Source organism: Rhinolophus sinicus, chromosome 18 (genome assembly GCF_057876585.1).
Source record: "Rhinolophus sinicus isolate RSI-liver-muscle chromosome 18, RSI-T2T, whole genome shotgun sequence".
NCBI classification, from domain to species: Eukaryota; Metazoa; Chordata; class Mammalia; order Chiroptera; family Rhinolophidae; genus Rhinolophus; species Rhinolophus sinicus.
Window position 1 is genome coordinate 104,874,660 of NC_142518.1, and position 22,580 is coordinate 104,897,239.

At 37.8% G+C, this 22,580-nt stretch overlaps 1 long non-coding RNA gene and 1 pseudogene across 1 annotated transcript in view; both read right to left on the bottom strand.

The window, feature by feature from the left end:
* The window catches only part of LOC148754689 (uncharacterized), a 257,160-nt gene that overhangs the window by 218,175 nt on the left and 16,405 nt on the right, over positions 1 to 22,580 (bottom strand). The gene's annotated exons all lie outside the window — the stretch shown is intronic.
* On the bottom strand, positions 14,890 to 16,559 carry LOC109456649 (ATP synthase peripheral stalk subunit b, mitochondrial pseudogene; annotated as a pseudogene).

The following is a 22,580-nucleotide window of genomic DNA, read 5'->3' on the forward strand; positions in this document are numbered from 1 at the left end:
AAGTAGTCGCCTAGGCTCTCCTCTTGCTTTTTCTCCCTAGTTATCTTTCCCTGTCCATTTTCCACTGAGATCAGCAGCAATACTCCAGGCGGCAGGTGTCAAAGGGGTATCAGACCAGTTCAGCTAGGATGCCCTGCACCCCCCATCCTCCTCCACTCTAAGCTCCCAGAACTGGTGGAAACTGCCTCTTTCCAATATTGTCTTTGTGATCAGAGAAGCTTCCTGATGGAGGGGCAGCAAAGCAAAGCAGAAACAGCAGTTTTGGAATAGTGTGGGTTCTCCTGGGGCAGCTCTGTGGGTTCTCACAGCTCTTTTTAAACTTGCCAGATATGTGAACATATACCAACTGAAATAAAGCTATTATAACACGCACGCACAGATATACACTTTCAAATATTCTTAAAGAGATAATGAAAGATACTAGCAATCTAAAACAGAAACAAAAATTTGCATCAAGAACTAACTGGAAAGGTACGTTAGGAATGAAATATATAATATTTGAAACCAGGAGCACAACAGATGGAATGAATAAGAGAATGGATATAGCTAAAGAATAATTCAATGTTGTGGGAAATCATACTGAGAATTTCCCCCCCGAAGTAGCAAGAATATATAAAGTAGTAGTAACATATAAGAAGGGCAAAGAGACATGGAGGCTATACGTAGAATTTTCAACAGGTGCACCAAAATGAGAAGAAAAAAGAGAGATGGGGATTGTACTAAGTAGAGAAAGTAATGCCATCTGCTATTACATATATAGCAAATCACCCCAAAGCTCAGGGGCCTAATACTATAGGTCACAAAACTATAGGTCAAAGGGCTGGAGGTGCCTGGACGCCCTGAAGTCACTCAGGGTCCCAGGCTCCTACCATACGGAGGTTCTTCACCTTCTAGACCTTCAGAGTCTGTCACTGGATGCTTTGTTTCCAGCCAGACAATGAATGAAGAGAGAGTGTGAGGAGATGCATGTGAGATATTTTAGAGGCCAGGCCTAGAGGTGATACATATCATTTCACTTCTGCCTACATTCCATTGGCCAGAACTGGCCTAATCAGAAGGAGTCTGGAAATTGTGGTTTGTCAGTATGTACAGGAAAAAAGATGAGAATTATTTATGGTATGAATAGTACCGTACTTCCCCGAAAATAAGACCTAGCCGGACAATCAGCTCTAATGCGTCTTTTGGAGCAAAAATTAATATAAGACCCGGTATTATATTATATTATATTATATTATATTATATTATATTATATTATATTATATTATATTATATTATATTATATTATATTATATTATATTATATTATATTATATTCCTGGTCTTATAGTAAAATAAGACCGGGTCTTATATTAATTTTTGCTCCAAAAGACACATTAGAGATGATTGTCTGGCTAGGTCTTATTTTCGGGGAAACACGGTAGCAGTCTTTGCCACAGAACTATATTAAGAAATTATGAAGGTATCTCAGAAATGAAGCTTAAAGACCAGGTATGTACAAAGGGAATCTAGTCAACGATATTGTAATAACTGTATATGGTGTCAGATGGGTACAGGACTTATCAGGGGAATCACTTTGTAAGTTATATGAATGTCTAATCACTATGTTGTACACCAGAAACTATTATAATATTATATGTCAACTGTAATTGAAAAACAAAAATAAGACCATGTTTGCAAAGGGTTAACAGAATGCAAAACAGGAGATATATGGAGAAATCCTCACTGTACACATTAAAATACAACTTAGAATCATCAAAAACAGAAAGAAAATTCTGAAAACTCCCACATCAGATTTGTCACCACCAACACTAAATACAAGAGAATGGAATATTTTTCAAAATATTGAAAGAAAAGAATACTAGATATAAAAATATATATCCAGCCTATTTATCATTTCAATGTGAGCATGTAATAAAATTTTTCTCAGTCACACAATAACCCACTTTGAAATCATTCATAGAGGAGACACTCAACTGCAGCCATTCATTCAACAAATATTTATCAAGGACCAAGTATCTATGAGGTTCTAGTAATAGTGCAATAAAAAAAGCAGATAAAACCCCTGCCTTCAAGAAGCTTACATTCTAAAAGGTAAGGTTACATCTATCAAACTATCTACCATAAAATAAATTATGTATATAGGTATATATATGGTGTGTGTGTATAATGTATACACACACAAACATATACATACATGTATATGCACGTGTGTACATACATATATGTATATACGTGTGTGTATACATGTATGTATGTGTGTATACATTACACACACACACACACACACGGTGCCAAAAAATGTACGCACATTTTAAGAAAGGAAAAAACTGTATTAAAATTGTAACATTCAATATATACCAATAACAAAACATGAATACAAGTCATGTATATACATTGTTTTGGCACTCCCAGTATAATGTAAGTTGTTTTGCAAAAAACAAATCAGATAATAGGACAGAAATATTGGAGGGACAGTTTGTCATTTTAAGTGAAAAGAGAAATAAATTTAGGAGGATGCAATAAGATATATGGGAATTAAAGATGGTCAAATATCTTTAAAACTTTTTTCCTAAACAAAGCTAGCACCAAAAAACATTTTAAAAAGTATATTTATAGCAAGCTAGGGCTACATTGTAGTACAACATTAATAAGGTAAAAAGAAAATAGTCAAGGGGATGCAAAGTACAGCATAGGGAATATAGCCAATAATATGGTACTAATTATGTGTAGTGCCAGGTGGGTACTAGACTAGTCAGGGGGATCACTTCTTAAATTACATAAACGTCTAACCATATGTTGTGCCCTGAAATTAATATAAAATAATACTGAATGTCAAATGTAATTGAAAATAAAAAAATAAGATAAAGAATGGGGGAAGGATTAAAGGTGTATGAGAGCATATTTATATTTTTTTAAAGAAAGATCATATAGATACTGACAAGTCCAAGAAATCAATAGAAGAAAATGAACATGAGTGTGGGCCCACATAGCACTGTGGGCCATCAGAACAAAAATAAAAAGTGTAAGTTTTAAATCAGCAAAATAAAACGTGACACGTTCAGTGGAATTTACGAAGGAAGAAAAAAAGAAACTATAATAGATGGAAAATATATAAATAAGATGGCAAATATGTGCCTTATGAAAACTGAAAATAAGTAAACATAAATTGGTTCATCATAGCCATTCAAATACAGAAGTTCTCTGTTTGGATTTTTTTTTTAATGTATTCCAAAAATGCAAAACAAAGATCTGTGAAAATTAAGACACATAGAGGTTTTCAAAAATGGGTAGATTCTGGGTGGTGAACACACATGTGATATACAGATGATGTGTTACAGAATTGTACACCTGAAACCTATGTAACTTTAGTAACCACTGTCACCCCAATCAACTTTAATTTTTAAAAAAAGTAGGTAGCTAACAGCGCTAGCCAACTGACTCAAAATAAAGCAAAGATAGAAATTTTAACATGTGACAAATTATAAATCAAGCTAAAAACATCCTAAAGAATCCTTAAAGATATGACACATTGATAAAAGGGGAAATGAGCAAGAAGATGACTGATAACACATGTGGACCTAACAATACTATCTCAAAAAAGTCACTGCCGTTTTATAAAGAACAACTGACAGAAATGTAGGGAGATTTTAAATATCCTTCTCAGACACTGAGAGATCAAGCAGGAAAAAAAGGAAAGCAAGGATACTGAAGTGATGAAAAACATAATTGCATTTGTTACAAAGGCAGCATCTGCAGCAATTTCAGCAGCATTAACAGCAGGGCAGACTCCTGAGTCCTGTTTCGCAGCAGGGGCACGGTAGTGACAATTGCCATCAGGTTACCTGGGCATGTGAATTGTAGGCTCCAGTCCAAGGGCAGTAGCGTCTTTCGGAAAAATGTGGGACGCCCTCTTACTCCCTTTGCTCTCCCAGTCCTTCCAACCCTATTGTAACTAACTCCTTGCTTACTGTCGCTGGTTGGTGTATCTAGTGGTTTACCTGACTGTATACACCGACTGCTACATATCATTTATGTCTATACATCATAGGCCCAGCTCAGCCCCCAACAGATCTGAAGACTAGGAAATACAGCCTTTTCCGTGTTCCCATGAGGTGGAAATGGTGGGGTGAACACATGGTATTGACTCTGTCACAATCTGCCCTTCCGGTCATGAAACTTCAGTTTTTCTTCCTACACAGAGAAAAGACTCCCTTCCCAAGGGAGACGACCTGAAGTCTAACCTGTCATTGCATCTGCCCCGGGTCTAGGACAAAGTTCCTCTTGTTCCCAGGACTTATGCACTGAAAAGACAAATCATCTGCTATGCCCATCTCATACACCCAATTTTAAATGGTGGAGCAGGAGAATAACTACGGTAAACATCCCCATTCAAAAAAGGGGCTGTGGGAGACACAGAAGTCAGTGGCTGTCAACAGAACTGCTGAAAAATACAGTGAAGGTCTGTGAAACCTAGGGACTAAAGCGATTGCTTGCTTAGACTCTGATTCTGTTCCCTGGGAGTTTCCTTTTCCACTGTTCCCAGTGGTATCTGCATTTACCTTCTGTGCTTCTGTTTCATATTCTCCCTGTTTCTGCCTGGCCACACCTGAAGTAGGTGTTGGGGAAATATGCTGAAACGGAGAACTGTATAACCCTCTCAGCAAATTTGTCAATTCTACAAGGTTGGAGGTTCAAAGATTCTCTTAAGTCTGGAACAATCAAAAACTTTTTCTCAAGAATTGTGCTTTTCTGGGCAATAAAATTGTCTCAGATACTTAGTAGGGTTCTGACCTATTTGCTTTTCTAGCCAGTTCTGTGTAGCAGTAACCATACCTAATATTTCATTTCTAGACATATTTCATGAATATGCTTTCTTTCTCTGCTTTTTCATCCTCATGCCCACCCCCTCAACTTAGCAAACGGAAATGCAGGTCACCCAGTTAAATCCAAATTTCAGATAAACAATGATTTCTTTTTGTATAAATATGTATCGTGCAACGGTTAGGCCATACTTACACTAAAAAAATTGATATTTATCTGAAATTCAAACTTAACTCAGCATCCTGTATTTTATATGGCGATACGACATATGGAATACATGACTTCAAAGGTGGACATGTCAGTGAAGAGGATGAGGAGGAAATATGGCACAGAAAGTTTTATTTGCCAGGCTGGAATATGTTATATATCGCTTATGCTGACGAATTGTTGTCCTGAAGTCATTCACAAGGACCCAAGCCACCTTCACACAGAGCTGATGAAATGCATTCTTCCTCTGTGCTCCAAAAGTAGAAGTAGCATCACGAACACATAAGATCATTTCTTATATAAATACTATTGAGTATCATCTATTAGATTTATAGATAACCATACACTCAACAAATGGATATGCATTATTTTTAAGCACACATAAATTATTAATAAAATGTACCATATATTAAGCCATCACACATTTCAAGGCAGCCTTCACACATTTCAAAGAATCAATATCTCAGAAACCATATTCTCCATTCCTACTACAATCAAATTAGATATTTAATAACAAAGCACATCTTTAAAAGAATCCCACCCACAATGAAAAGAGGAAGGATTCAAAACAAAAAACTTGACTCCAAAGGCAATGGAAGTAAAAGCTAAAATAAACGAATGGGACTATATGAAACTTAAAAGCTTCCGCACCGCAAAAGAAACCATCAACAAAATAAAGAGGCCACCAACTGAATGGGAGAAGATTTTTGCAAACAGTGCCTCCGATAAGGGGCTAATATCCAAAATATAAAAGGAACTCATGAAAACTCAACAACAAAAAAACAAACAACCAAATTGAAAAGAGCACCTGAAGAGACATTTCTCCAAAGAGGACATACAAATGGCAAATAGACATATGAAAAATGCTCAACATCACTAATCATCAGAGAAATGCAAATAAAAACCACAATGAGATATCACCTCACCCCAGTCAGAATGGCTGTCATCAACAAGACAAATAGCAACAAGTGTTGGAGAGGCTGTGAAGAAAAAGGAACCCTCATACACTGTTGGTGGGAATGCAGACTGGTGCAGACGTTATGGAAGGCAGTGTGGAGGTTCCTTAAAAAATTACGAATAGAATTACCATATGACCCAGCAATCTCTCTCCTGGGTATCTACACAAAAAATCTGAAAACATTTATCCATAAAGACACGTGTGCTCCAATGTTCATTGCAGCTTTATTTACGGTGGCCAAGACATGGAAACAACCAAAATGTCCTTCGATAGATGAATGGATAAAGAAGTTGTGGTATATATATACAATGGAATACTATTCGGCGGTAAGAAAAGATGATATAGGACCATTTGTGACAACATGGAAGGATCTTGAGAGTATAATGCTGAGCGAAATAAGTCAGAGAGAAAAAGCAGAGAACCACATTATTTCACTGATATGTAGTATATAAACCAAAAACAACAAAAGAACAAGACAAACAAATGAGAAACAAAAACTCATAGACACAGACAATAGTTTAGTGGTTACCAGAGGGTAAGTGGGGAGGGGGGTGGGAGATGAGGGTAAAGGGGGTCAAATATATGGTGATGGAAGGAGAACTGACTCTGGGTGATGAACACACAATGGGATTTATAGATGATGTAATACAGAATTGTACACCTGAAATCTATGTAAGTTTCCTAACAATTGTCACCCCAATAAACTTTAAAAAAAAAAAAGATAAGGGTCAGGACCCATGGTCACTGTCAGTGTTAATGTGTAACATATCATTTGAAGGATTGGCTGATTCTATAAGGAAAGAAAACTAATGAAAGGTATAATAATTGAAGGGAAGAAATAAAGTTGTCAAAAATATGACCCAATATAATCATTTACTTAGGAATAAACAAAATCAACAGGTATAAAATATACTAGATTATAATTATTACATCTCCATTTTAAAGTAAATTCCAAAATTCCCTGAGTGTAGATATCTTGTTTTTCTTAAAACTATAATCTAGTTAAATCAGAGTTTTTAAAAACCCAGATTTCTGCATCACAGCCTAAAAAATAAGAAAAAGCAACATCTTCACACTTGCAGAATTTACTTTATAACGCAGAAAGACAACGACTATACTATGTCCTGTGGTGGTAAGTGGTATAAAGAAAACAAAACAGAGTAAGGGGGTATAAAAATGGTGAGTGGGTCCTACTTATAATAGAATGGCTAGAGAAAGTGATATTTGAAGAGAGATTTGAAGGAGGTTGTAGATTTGGGGGAAGAAAGGGACATTTCCGGCAGAGTGACCCACCAATACAGAAGTCCTATGCTGGAAGCTTGCCTGATACGTTCCATAAACAGCAACATGGTAAGTCTAGACTAGAATAATTGAAGACTTAAGAGTGGCAGGAGATAAAGATGGAGATTTGGGATATACTTTTAAGTTAGAGTGTGTAGATTTAATGATATGTTAGATGTAAAGTATGAGGGAACTTATCAAAGATAGTTCTGGATTTTGTGGACCTGGTATGTAACTGAATGAGTGTGGTGGTTCCACTTACCAAGACGGGAAATGGTAAGGAAAGTGCAGGTTTAGAGGCCAAAGAATCCCGTTTTGAACAAGTTTAATTTGAAGCACTTATTACAGCTCCAGGAAAAGAAGTCAACTACTCAGGCAGATATAGCGATCTGGAGTGTAGGGAAAATATTGCAGCTATAAACAAACCAATAAGAGCTATTTTATTAGAGTGGTGAGTCAAAAGCTTGGTAAGACTCTTCAAGAAGGAATGGGAGAAGGGAGAATGGGGCAGTAAATTTTAGAAATAGTGGAGGGAGGAGTCAAGGGAAAATTTTGTTTTGTTTTGTTCATGTTTGATGAGTGTTAGTACAACATATTAATATTTATATTATGCTGGATAGTGCCTGTTAAATTTTGATAATTTATCATTTTTCTTTGAGTATTCACTTTGCTGAATTCTTGCTCCTACTTAATTTTATTGTGAGAGGTGCTTGCTGGGAATGTTTTTATTGGAAATAATCTTTTGCATACTCAGGTGATATCTATTTGCATAGTTTTCATAAATAGATGTTTATCTTGCTCACACATAGGGAGCTCGGTCCAGATTCTCTATTATTTTTAATATACCAAGGGTGCCAAAAAAATGTATACACATATTAAGAAAGGAAAAAAAACTGTATTAAAATTGTAATACTCAATATATACCGATAACAAAAGATGAATACAAGTCATGTGTATACATTTTTTTGGCACCCCCAGAATTTTTTTCACCCTTCTTATTCAAACATTTCCTCATACATATCACCTGCCCTGCTCCATAAGGCATTTGAGTTTGTTAACCTGCGATAATGTAGCTAGTTCAAATGGGTAGAGTTGATTCAATTTGTTGAATAATCCCTCCAAACAATATAAAATGCTACCTTCATCTAGATGAAATCTTCATACATACTTGGCTCTTTCTGTATTTGTTACTCTTTTCATGTGATTTATCTGCCTTTCCTACTGTAGCACCAAACTTCAGGATGGTTTTATTACTAAGTTATTTTTAAATATCTGATAAGTCATCATTTATTACTGCTCAATTTTAGGTTTTACTGGCTAATCTCACCTGAATATTTTTTAGGGGACTCTGAAATCATTTTGTCAAGTTTTAAAAATACTGTTGGAATTGGAATTGGAATTACATAAAATCTATGGTTAATTTGGAGAGATCTGACATCTTATTAATTCTTATTCCTGGAGTTGTCTTCACTTTTTTTTAGGATTAGAGTTACTAGAGATTTTATAGTCAGTCTTTCCACCAAAAAAACAGTTTTTGTATTCATTTAAGTAATCTGCTGAATAATTTTGTTGTATTATTTTATTTGGCATTTAATACCTTTCTCCTGCCTTCCCTAGTTTTACCCTGTTGCTATTTTTTTTTTTCAGTTTCTTGAGTTAAATGATTAGCAAATTTATTTCCATTCTTTATGTTTGATATTAAACCACCTAAGGATGTAAGATTCCCTCTGAGTACATCTTTATTTTTTTCAAACTATCATCACTGTCTAGGGGACCTAAAAAGCTAACGTGGAGGGTATGAGCTCCTGTTTTGCTAAAAAAAAAAAAAAAAAAGTATATTTCTAAGGAAACGGTAACATGAAAGACTTAAAACAAGGAGCCAAGAAATCTAGGTCATGTTTAGTTCAAAATGATATCTGGAAAACAGATCTAGAGGCAATGTCTCCTTAGTCATCTAGTAAAGTAACAAAAAGAAACACGAAAATTAAAAATTAACAGCCATAAAAACTAAGACTGACACGCCATTACTAGCATCTGTAAGGAATTTCCAACTGAGTTGGAGTGCGGGGTGGGGGTGGGGGTGGAAACCCCATTGGCTTTTCCATGCTTTACCTTGGGAAACAGGGAAGAGTATCACATCTCATGGAAAAAAAACACACAGGAATTTCACATCTTTACCATGTTACTGGTATATACTCTGATTCCCAAAACAAGGATCCATACCTACCAGAAAGTTAATCAGGTGACATTAATTTTTAAAACAAATGATTTTGAAATAAAATGGGATCATTGTCCTAAAGACTCAGGAATTACTTAAATTTGACAATGATCTATAAAAAGAACCAGAAGAATTATTTTTTAGATCAAATTAAGTCTCACTTGGAGCCCACATCTCATCAGACTGCTAGGAAATAAAATTCCTTCTTTCCCGGGCACATCTCTTCTTAGAGCTGAACCCAGAATACAGGATTGTTCTGTGATGCCTCCAAAATGGGCAAAAGATCTTGACCTGCATTCTATTGCGGTCAACGCTGTTGCCATCATTTTTATGGCCACAGTGATCCCTTTAGGTCTAGACATTCATTCCACGCTGAGATTAAAAACACAGCACCTACTGTCCAATCTCCTTAGTTGCTCCAAACAACCATTTGCTCAGGGGACTTGTCATTTCCTTAAGGCCATACAATTAAGTTACATGTGACTCCCAGCTCTCTCTCTGTGAGAGTGACCTGCTCTCTCCCCTCTCAACTTTCTCAAATTTTGGGGGAACTATTTTCTTTCTCAAATACACTCTCCCCACTCTCCTCCGATCTTTCTTCATTGTCCTTTTGAATGGGCTTAGGTTTTTGTGAAAGAGAATCACTTTGAGATGCTTCTGCCTTTAGTCCTACAAAAACGTTTGAAATTATGAATTCCTAAGGGAGAGATCCTGGATTTCTGCATGGAACAAAGGAAAAAGGAAAATACAAAGACAACGAATACCAATTAATATCTTATGAACAATACATACTATAAATTTAAACAATGGAATACTATAGAGCAACCAGAATGAATGAACTACAACTCAACACCTCAGAGTGAAGACATCTCAAAGATACAATGCTGAGGGGTAGCCGGATGGCTCAGTAGGTTAGAGAGCGAGGGTGAGAGAGCGAGCTCTGAACAACAGGGTTGCCGGTTCGATTCCCACATGGGCCAGTGAGCTGCACCCTCCACAACTAGATTGAAGACAATGAGCTGCCACTGAGCTGCCAAAGGGGTGGTCAGATGGCTCAGTTGGTTAGAGCGCCAGCTCTTAACAACAAGGTTGCTGGTTCATTTCCCGCATGGGATGATGGGCTATGCCCTCGGCAACTAAAGATTGAAAATGGCAACTGGACTTGGACCTGAGCTGTGCCCTCCACAACTGGATTGAAAGACAACGTCTTGGAGCTGATGGGCTCTGGAGAAACACACTGTTCCCCAATATTCCCCAATAAAAACCAAAAAAAATACAATGTTGATTGTAAGAAGTCAGTCCCAAAAGAGACCATGCCATGATCACATTCATGTAAAGTATAATACAAAGATAGGCAAACAAATTTTCTGTTACAAGTCAGGAAAGTGTGCACAAGTGACTGAAGGGGTTCAAGAGGGGTTCCGAGGATACTGATACTCTTCTGTCTTTATCTGGGTGCTTGTTATATAACTGTGTTCTACTTGTAAAATTTCTTTGAGCTGTACAATCCTGAACTGTACATTTTCCTGTATTTATATTGTACTTTAAGAAAAAAGTTTAAAAACAAAATTAATGCATATTCATTAAAAATTTAGAGAATGAAGAAAACATATAAGAGAACTTTTCATTTTAAAAGCCATAATCCTGCCACTAGAGATAATTACTGAGATATTTTGATTGGATTCTTTCCAGTGTCCTTTTGGTGCATACAAACACACATACATACACAAACTCACATGTATATATGTGTATGTATATATGTGTGTGTGCATGTGTATATTATGCAGATATAATTTTATTCAACAAATATATATTGAGTCTCAACCAAGTAGTGTTCTAGACCAGGGGTTGGCAAACTATGGCCCATATGCCAAATCCAACCCAATACCTGTTTTTGTAAATAAAGTTTTATTGAAACACAGCCTTCTCATTTTCACATTCATTGACTTACATATTGCCTATGACTGCTTCCATGCTACAATGGAAGAGTTGAGTAGTTGTGGCAGAGACTATATGGCTTGCAAAGCCTAAATATTTAACATCAGGGTCTTTGCAAAAAAAACAAATAAATAATTGTCAACTCCTGATTTAAGACTCCAAGGACACAGTAGTGAACAAAGTCTTGGCTTCCTAGGACTTACATTCTGATAAGGAATACAGACAACAGAGAAGTAGGTTTATAATGTAATATCTGGTTGTGCTACGTACTATGAAGAAAGATCAGAGTGCAGAAGGCCACCATTTTAGACGTGGCAGTCACAGTAAGAGTGGAGCAGATTCCTGAAGGAAGTAAAGGAGTGAGCCATGCAAATATCTGGGACAAAAGCAATGGGGGCAAAGGGAACATGCAGCTGGTGCGTTTGGGCTATAGCATGGAGGCATCTGTGGCTGGAGGACAGCAAGGAGAAGAGTAGCAGATGAGGATGGACACGTAGGCAGGGGCCAGGACATGACAGGGTCCCCCGCAGGCCATAGTAATGAACGGGGGTTTCATTCCAAGTGTGGTAAGAAGTCAGTGGAAAACTGGATTAGGGGAGTTAAGTGTTCAGACTTACACTTATTTCTATACTCGTATATGTTGATATTTCTGCACTAATATTACCCAGCAGTGAAAAGTATGCGAGGTTGGAGTATGACATAATTGATTCAAATGCTGGCTTTGCCACATTTGTAATACTATGTGAATTACCACAGGCATGTTACATAAGCTCTTAGGCCCCGTTTTCTTCAAATGCATAATGGAATTAACAATACCTACCTCACGTGGTTGTGATAAAATGCTTAGCCCGATGTTTGGCATATAACTGTTTTATAAATGATAGCAATGGATATCCCTTGTCTGTATCTATGAGATATCATGAAACACACACTCGCAAAACTACAAACATATATGAGCCAGTAGGCAAGTGGTTAAAAGCGAATATATTACAGTCAGACTGTTAGTCTGACTTCAGCTACACCTTTCATTATTTGTTTGATCTTCTGCAAGTTACTTAACCTCTTGCAGAAGAATTGCAGGCTGCAATTTCTTCATCTGCAAAATACGGAAAATTATGGTACTTGCCTCAAAGGGTTTTCTCTGAAGATTAAAGGAATAAACACGGATAAAGTTCTTAGGACATTACCTGGCAGACAGCAAGTACCATGCACAGGGCAACCATTAGCAAGTATAGGACCTTGGTGAGAAGTTGGACAGGTCCCTGTCACGCAGGGGTGTCATGTGGGTTCTCTGGTCCAGCTCCTCGCATAAGAATACAGGATATGGTGAGGCCAAAAAGGAACACCCACAGAGCCATAGGTAGGGGAGTCATACCACTATAGTCTCGCTGGCGGCTGGGTTGGAGACACAGGAAGCAGGAGCCACACTGTCTGCAACCCGCTGTCCACTTGTCTCTGCCAACCAACCTCACTTGCTAACTGCAATCCGCAATCCACCCTCCGCCACGCCACGCCATGCCACGCCACCACACCATGCCACACCACAATGCCACATCTCACTAGCTTAGCCACGGCAGTTACATCAGTGGCTAATGGCTACTGGTAACAGCCGATGGCCAATTAGTCACAGCTGATGACCATCTACTACCGGAGCCAGCACCTTTCTATGTGAGGCCGAGAGCCTGGAAACTGCTCTCTGGGGCTCTGTCCCCACAGTGCCCCTTCTTCACGACATTTTCATCTCTTAGAAAATCCTTCTAGTACACTGACTTTGCTAGAACAAGACACTTCACTGTTGTTTTTTTACATTGTTTGAAATAAAGTCAAAGGTGGTATCTTCATTTGAATATCCTCAACTGTTCATGAAATTATTTTTGTTTATACCCTGGCTGCTTATCAATAATTTACTGTCACATCGGTTAATCATCTTTTCATGTTTTTTTTGGTCCAATGTACTACTGTGGTTTTTTTTTATGTTCCCTACTAATTTATAGCAACTCTCTGTATTAACTCTTTGTCATGTTCCTGACGTATATTTTCCCCAGATTCCTTATAATTTAATATGCTAATCTCTGCATAATAATTAAGGCATCAATCACTCCAAGAAGAGGTAAAAACAAGTACTTTGGCAGAGCTGGAGCAAACAGTTCTGCAAAGCGAGGTGGGGGGCGGAGGTGTGGTAGGAACAGACAGACACAATTATGCAAAACATTATAACATGCTGAGTCTTCTATGCTTAGTTAAGAGGGTTGGATTTTATTCTATAGTGAATGAGAGACCAAGGAGGAACGTTAAAGTGGGAGGTGACATGCTCAGATTGAGATCATCCTGGCAGCAGTGTGGAAAATGGATTGGTAGGGAGGCTAGAATATTCACAGCATAGGATAAGCTGTCTCTCAATGCAACAGCTGTTCACAGTGGCGAAAACAACCGATAAACACCCGAGTATTCCCCAGGCTGCAGCTAATGAACAGAGTCGGGCCAGAGAACTCGGCCTCCTGTCAGCCACCCCATTCAGCAGTGCCCACAGCATCAATTGCAATAGTATCGCTGCATCTGTACCAAGATCAACAACCACAGCAATAAGAAGTCAGGCAAAATGTGGCGTGGGGTGGTCGCTGTCCCTTAGCGGCTTAGGCGGGAAGTGCCAAAGCAAACAAAAATGCTTGTTAAGCTCTTGAATTATGATAGCAGAAGTCCTTTTTTTGTGTTTCAACTATCAGTGTATTGCAAGATGGTAAAATTAATTACAAATTTAAACCATAACTTGGTAGGCTTTAGTCAGGCACCCAGTTTTATTAAAAGCAAAGTGCTTATTCAAAAGTCATTATGGGGAGGCAAGAATTCTACCATTGAACCACCAATGCTTTCCGTAATACTGCATGTCAAGTATAATTTAATGTATATATAGACACAGGATGTGGAGTACAGCAGAGGAAATAGAGTCAATGGAATTGTAACAGCTACATACGATGTCAGAGGGGTAGTAGATTGGGGGAGAGGGGTTATCCCTTTGTGAGGGGTGTAAATGTCTATTACATTGTTTTGTACACCTGAAACTAATTTAAAAAATGTTAAACACAAGAGTTAACATAGGAACTAGTATATATATTAGCAAGTATACACTGTGGGGGTTCAGAACAAGCCATCCCAATACTGGGGGTGCCAAAAACACGTATACACATGATTTGTATTCATCTTTTTTTTAAAAAGTGATTATGGAACAACTCAAAATGCAGAGCAAGAACGACAAGAAACATCTCACTGGCCAACAGATTGTTTGTTTTCATTCTCTCACTATATAAAACTCAAGCATTTTATTTTGAGGGAGTTTACCCTCCCTCAAAATCAACTTTAGTAGACTACAATACAGAAAGATTTTGTCACATAGAGTAGTTTCTATTTAGTCAGTCAACTGTTTCTAGCTGTCTCAATCAGAATAGCTGCATTTACAGAACTGGCTATGTTTAGACCTTCCTTGCAAGCAGCTTTAGATCTGCAATGCACTTGGCAACTGTCTCTTTTTCCTGCTGTGCAGAGATGCTCTATACTACGTGCTTCTCCATCCAGTTTATCATGTGCTCTTGTTCCTTTCAATATATCATATTCTGCACAGAGATATGATAGCCCAGGCAGTTCTTTACCTCCTTGTATATGAGATGTGATCAAACAATATGGAGAATGTTTAAATTTTAAAAATTTATTATAGTAAAAGACACATTGCCATTAACCCCCTCAAAATACTGCCCCTCGCTTCAAACACAATTATCCCAACGTTCTTGCCACTTCTTGAAGCAGCTCTGGAAGACATCCTTCGTGAGTGTCTTCAGTTGTGCTGTTGTGGCTGCCTCGATGTCCTGAATCATTTTGGCTTTGGGGAAGAGCCAGAAGTCAGTCGCACGGTGCCAGATCCATGAATAAGGTGGATGAGGACACACCATAATGTTTTTGTTTGACAGAAATTGCCATATATCAGAAACAATGTGTGACACAGAGTGTTGTTATGATGCAGGACGATTTACAGCACACTTTAAAACACACCTTCTCTCAACCGTAGCTCACACCCAACTGACTGCACCGAACAAGTTCAAACTTGTCACACACTGTTACTAAGGGTCGATGTGCTGTTTCCCATACTGAAGATCCCTTTCTTTCCTTGGATGGCACTCGGCAGCAGCATTCACCATAGTTTTGATCACAACGGAAGGCTCTGTGTCACACATCATTTCTGGTTTATAGCAATTTCTGTCAAATAAAAACATGACGGTGTGTCCTCATCCACCTTATTCACTGGATCTGGCACTGTGTGACTTCTGGCTCTTCCCCAAAGTCAAAATGACCATGAAAGGTAAACACTTTGAATTGATTCAGGACATCGAGGCAGCCACGGCAGCACAACTAAAGACACTCATGAAAGAGGACTTCCAGAACTGCTTCAGAAAGTGGCAAGAACAATGGGATGAGTGTGTTTGAAGTGAGGGGGGCTATTTTGAGGGGGATTAATGGCATTGTGTCTTTTTCTGTAATGCACTTTTTTTATTTAAACGTTCACCATATGTTTGGATCACACCTTGTACTCTACACAGCCTTTCCCGGTATGTAACCTCCAAGGCCATAGCAATGTTATTTCTCTGGACATAGAAAAGGTAATGACACTTTTGAACCAGTGCCTGCTGGGACTTCTCCAGATTAACTGCATTCTGGATGCATTTGATGTAAGCCTGTTTCACCTCTTCTAGTTGAGCACTTTTTTGTTCATTGAGTTTATCAGCAAATTCCCCAATAGAGGCACTATATTTTTTTAATTACACCATCAACCCTATTGTTGATATGGCAGAGATGGTCTCTGGGGTAATCACATTTATTTCTTTGGTCACGAAATATAAGCTAAGCCCAGTTCCGAGCACATAGGGTCCAGTTACACTGGTTTTAGGATAAAGGAATTGGAAGAATTCCTCAGGAATCAGCTCATGACGAACTTTTCTCCATATTCGGGAAGGGGTGGTACAGGGGTGAGAGTTGGCTGCCCAGTGTGAAAGACCCTTGTTGTCTGCAATACCACTGGACTGAGGAGGGCTGCGTTCTTCAGATAGGGGGTTGCTGTGGTGGCAGCAGAAAGTACCACCCGGGACAACATGCTCAGCAAGGGCCCACTTGGCTGTCTGAGTGCCCCAGTGACCTAACAGTAGAAATTCTGATGTCAAATGACTTTGGTGAACTCTCCTAACACAGCCTCTGGTATGGCTTTGGCCTCATCCGACGAATTCTCGTATGTACTGATCTCAACACTATTATTTTATAAATGGTCTATATTGGATTTTCTTATGATCTCATAATTTCCTTAGAAATGCATTTAAAATTTTTGTCATTTATTTTCATAGTGTATTGTTGACAAAGAATGCCGTCTATGCTATTTCTATTTGTGACTTACTGGTTTTTGGGTGGCTTAACAAATGACCAACTTTGTCAAGATTATATGGTTGTTTGAGAACAGAGTGTTTTCTACTCATCAAATGAGTCTGTCATATCTGATATCAATATGAATCCAGTGATTCTTTTATTTTAAATTACCTAAATGTCCAACTTTTACTTTTAATCTTCATGAGTCGCTTTATTTGGAGTGTGCTTTTGTAGATAGCATGTAGTTGGATTTTATATCCTGACCTAGTCTGATAAATTGTTATTTTAATTAGTGAATGCATCTAGTGTATATGTATTATCAAGTGTTTCCTGTTTTTCAGTGCTTTCTTGTTTGTCCTTTTGTCTTCAATCTTTTGCGTTTATGGTGTTTTCTCTTGCAGTCCTCTCCACTCACCAATTAATATAGAAGGTAAACCATAACCTTTTAGTTCAACTAGTTCTTATTTTACCTTTTGAAATGTGTACTTAAGCCTCCATTTCTCTAATCATAAGCATTAATAATAAACCATTTCTAATGATTTCCCCTAGGTAAGTTGAGGATTAGCACATTCATTTTTCACCAACCCCACACCCACAACCTCACACTACCCAGTTTCTGTTGCTGTGATCTGGAAATGGTGTTTATTATTATATTACTTCAATATTATTATATTACTTTTCTATTATCTATGCTTTCGCTCAAGAATTACATTTGCATTGTTTTATAATCACATTTACACATTAACTTGGATTTAAAGCTATATTTTATCATTTGTCGGTTGGTTGGTTGGTTTATTTCTTCAAATCTTTTTTCCAAGAAGCACATATCCTGACTTTTTCCATCTGTAGATAACTTGATTTTTTGCTTAGATGCTTGTATAATTCTTCCTTCATCTTCCAATATCAGAACTTTTACCAAAAATATGGTAGATGTGTGCTGTATTTCATTAATTATCCCTCATCTATGGTGAGCCCTTCTGATCTCCAGATACAGCTCTTCTGTTCAATAAAAATGACCTCAATAATATCCTCACAACATAACTCAGATGTCCTCAAGTTTTATCGTCCTGCAGGTATGAATAAGGTCACATTTGTATTACTAGCTCTGGTCCTATCCCCAAACATAGGCATGTGGCCCCTCCCTTTGAGGTGTGGTCGCTTTGAGGGAGGGTCCTGTAGCAGGGTCTTTGGGACTCTAAAGTATGAATGTTTACTGAGGCAGAGCTTTCAGTTTACACACAGCCCTGGTATTCTTTTTCACAGTGACAAGCATAACACTGGGGGCATTCCACCAGTCACCAGAGCAGCTCCGAGAGCAGCCCTGCTCCTTAACTCTGTATATATTTAGGCAAAGTATTGACAGGTATGTCTCAGTGTCTTCAATTGTAAAATTGAAATAATAATGAAACCTTATCCATAGGGTCATTATAAAGGCACAATGAATTAATATATGGTATATTGTAGACACTCCACAAACGCTGGATATTCCATACTGGAACTAATTCTTTCCTTTATTCAGTCTTGTGCAACCAGGCCAGGCTCAATCGTCCGCTACAGTAATTTCCCTCTTAGAAACCCTGCTGTACTTCCCATAACCTGGCCTTTGTCTTCCCCACAGACCACCACCCGGGGTTTGAGTCCTTTAAAAATGCTTGTATGTATCTAACCCATCCTGTTCCATGTGCCAAAGACTACAAATGTCTCTCTCTAGCCTGGACCTCTTCACTGAACTTTAGACGTCTAGATCTAGCTGCGTACTTGATCTCTCCATTTGATATCTATAAATACATCTCAAGTTTCACATGACCCAAATCAAACTCTTGATTTCCACTGACCCACAAATCTGCTCCTACCCTCTACTCCAACATGTTTCCCCATATCAGCAAATATCAGCTAATCTCTTTTTGGTTTTATATATTGTAACTATCTTCTTCCTAACTATGGCTTGTCTTTTAACTCTGTGTATGATGCCTCTTTTTTCACATAATTTTGTAAGTTATTTTTTACTTCTCTGCATTCCAAGTAGTTTCTAAGCTCAATCTTTTAGTTCATCAATTCTTCATCTCTATCTTGTCCACTGAGGTTTCTGATTTCAATGGCAATAATTTTTCCTTTAAGATGCGTAACTTGACTCTATGACTTGTCATTCAGAAAGGGTTGTTTATTCAGGGGTAGACTGCTTTTGGCTCTGAGATTTGAAAATTTCTGTGTAAGTGGTTTCTAGTTAGATTCTGCCAGGCCGTGAGATGTCAGTATTTCTAACCAATTTTGTTAATATAGAAAGTCATCAATAGGTTCTGGGACTAAGTGAGACAATATACAAGGAAACCAATTTTGTTGTAGGTTAAGTGATATAAACAAGAGTTAAGTTCCCACAGCATCTCATCAACATTATAACAATACAATGTTGAACAAAATAACATTATTCAAGGACCTGCTGCAACATCTTAGCTTGGGGATCTAACACTATAAGTGAGCACAATTTGATTGCCACATGTAAAGGGCACAGTTTTGGGAGAAGCACGAAAACTGATATACCTAGAAAGAAAAAGAGGAAAGAGAATCTACAATGCCTAGGGGAAAAGAAAGCTTGCCACAAAGCAAGCCCATTATATTAAATACCATGAAATCCAAGAATACTGAATCTGGAAGTGTACTTGGAGATCAGTTAATTTTATAGAAAAAGAAACTTCAGTTAAATCGGTGAGGGAACATTTTTCAAGTTCACGTGCATGAAATTTACACAAAAAGAGAGGGATATCCAATATTCTTTAAGATCACAGGTCTTATGAGCCAAGTTTAATGCTATTTCCATTACATAGTTCTAGAAGAATGCTTGTCCCAAGCAATGAGTCTTTACTTTCTCTGCAAGCATTCCCTTTAAAAGGTGCATCTACCGCTCTGCTAAATCATACTGCCTGGCATATATACAACAACTTGACCTTCACACCTAAGAGAGCTTAGAGAAAGAGAAATCAAGTAGTAGAGTCACTTAAGAAAGAGAGAAGGAAAAGGAGTAGAGATATCTGCTGTAGTAGTCTGGAAAATGGTCCCAAAAGATACTGGATTTTTATGCCTGGACCTATAAATGTCATCTTATTTGGAAAAGGGTATTTTCAAATGGAATTAGGTTCAAGATCTTATCCTGTATTATTTAGGTGAGTCCTAAATACAATCACATCTGTCCTTTTCAGAGAGGCAGAAAGAAATGTGACCCAGAGAAGGGGAGAAGGCAACATGTCCATGGAAGCAAACACTGGCATGGTTGTTACAAGCCAAGAAACACTGGAAACCATCAGAAGCTAAGTAAGAAAAGAAATATATTTTTCTCTAGAGCCTCTGGAGAGAGCATGGCCCTGCTGACATTTTAATTTCTGCCCACTGAAAATGATTTCGTATTTCTGGCCTCTCGAACTGTGAGAAAATACATTTTTTAAAGCAACCAATTTTGTGGTCATTTGTTAAGCAGTCCTAGGAAACTAATATACCTGCACACAACCTGTTAAGCAAAAAGCAATAAACTCAGTGGCCCTTCTTAATTCTTACAACTCAGAATTTACAAGCAAGCATTTCCTTCAGCATCCAGACACTACTACTACTTTTTTTTTTTTTTTTAGTTTCAGGTGTACAAAACAAAGCAATAGTTAGACATTTACACCCCTCACAAATAACCCCCCTCCCTCAATCTACTACCCCTGACATCGTATATAGCTGTTATAATTCCATTGCCTCTATTCTCTATGCTGCACTCCACATCCTGTGACTATATATATATATATATATATATATATATATATATATATATATTCAACTGTAGTTGACATTATTGTTCAGCTTCAGCTTCAGGTGTACAGTGCAGTGATCAGGCATCTACATCATCCCTGAAGTGATCTCCCTAATAAGACAAGTGGCCATTGGAAACCCTACAAAATCTTTACATTATTAATTATATTCCCCAAACTGTTTCGTATCCCCGTGGCAATCTTGTGACTACCAATTTGTGCTTTCTAATCCCCTCACCTTCTTCCTCATCCCCACCTCCTTCCCATCTAGCAACCCTCAGTTTTTCCCTCTATGTCTCTGAGACTGTTTCTGTTTAGTTTGCTCACTTATTCTGTTCTTTAGATTCCACATATAAGTGAGATCACATGGTATTTGTCTTTCTCCGTCTGACTTACTTCACTTAGCATAACGATAGGTCAATCCATAGCATTACAAATATTAAGATTTCATTCTTATTTATGGCCGAGTAATACTCCATTATATAAATGTACTACAGTTTCTTTATCCAGTCGTCTACCGATGGGCATTTCGGTTAGTTCCCTATGTTGACTACTATGACTAGAGCTGCAATCAGTACCTCTTGTAATTGCAGAAGTCAAATGTGACTTGCATTCATCTTTTGTTATTGGTATATATTGAATATTACAATTTTAATACAGTTTTCCTTTCCTAAAAACAAAACAAAACAAAAAAAAACCTCAAGTAAGCGTTTCGTTCAATTCCATCCTAAGCATATGTTGTAATGTTTCTTGCTGAACTTTTTGTCTTTCCCCTCTGTGCTCAGGATTTCAGCAGGAAGTCCACTCACAAGCTTCTGGGTGACCCTCACGTGAGGATCCCCCACCTGGCCCATGGCAACCTCAACACCGCAAATGCTAAACCCACACCTGACTCCTTACTCATGTTCCTAGGTGCAGTGGTGAGAGAGAGCTCCTATAAATGGGTTGCACTCAGAAAATCAGACCAGGACCTGCGGGCAAGGGAGAAACCACAAACTTGAGCTGTAGTGTCACCTTCTGACAAACAAAAGAGAGGTTTCCAGCAGCCAGACTGTGAGTCGTGAGAACCAGAGAAGACATAAAAGCTTAAGAATTCTGCCACAAGAGAGAGCAAGAAGGGTGCTTCAGGTATAACCATGCAAGGTTGGAGAAAGCTTCAGATAGAACAGGACCAACAAAAGTATATGCCATCTGAGGTGACTAGTAAAGATTTGAAACAGTGTCTGCTACTTCAAATGTGAAAGCGCAATGAAAAACTACAGGGAACATGAAGAATCCAGAAACATGTCATCACCAACAGACAGCACTAATTCTACAATAGTGAAAGTAAAAGACATGGAATTTTGTGATCTAGCTGATAAGGAAGTCAACATAGCTGTTCTAAGGAAACTCAATGGGCTACAACAAAATACATAAAGACAATTCAACAAAATGAGGAAAACAATACAGGAACAAAATGAGAAATTTGACCCAAAAAAAACATTAAAAAAAAAAAAAAGAACAGAAATTCTGGAGCTTACCCTTATCTACCACCCTTACATTCTGGTAACCACTAAAATATTGTCTGTGTCTATCAGCTTTGTTTCTTTGTTTGTTTGTCTTGTTCCTTTGTTGCTATCAGGGTACATGGGATCAAATATATGGTGATGGAAGGAGAAGTGATTCTAGGTGGCGAACACACAATGTGATATATAGATGATGTAATACAGAATTGCATACCTGAAACCTATGTAACTTGACTAACCATTGTCACCCTAATAAACTTTAATTTAAAAAAATAATTCTGGAGCTGAAGAATTCAATGAATTAAATGAAAAAGGCAATAGAGAGCATTTACAGCAGAGCAGACCACCTGAAAGATAAAACCAGTGAGTGAGAGGATAGGAAATTTGAAATAACCTAATCAGAGAAGAACAAAGGGAAAAGAATAAAAAAGGGCAACGAAAGCATACATAATCTATGGGACTCCATCAAAT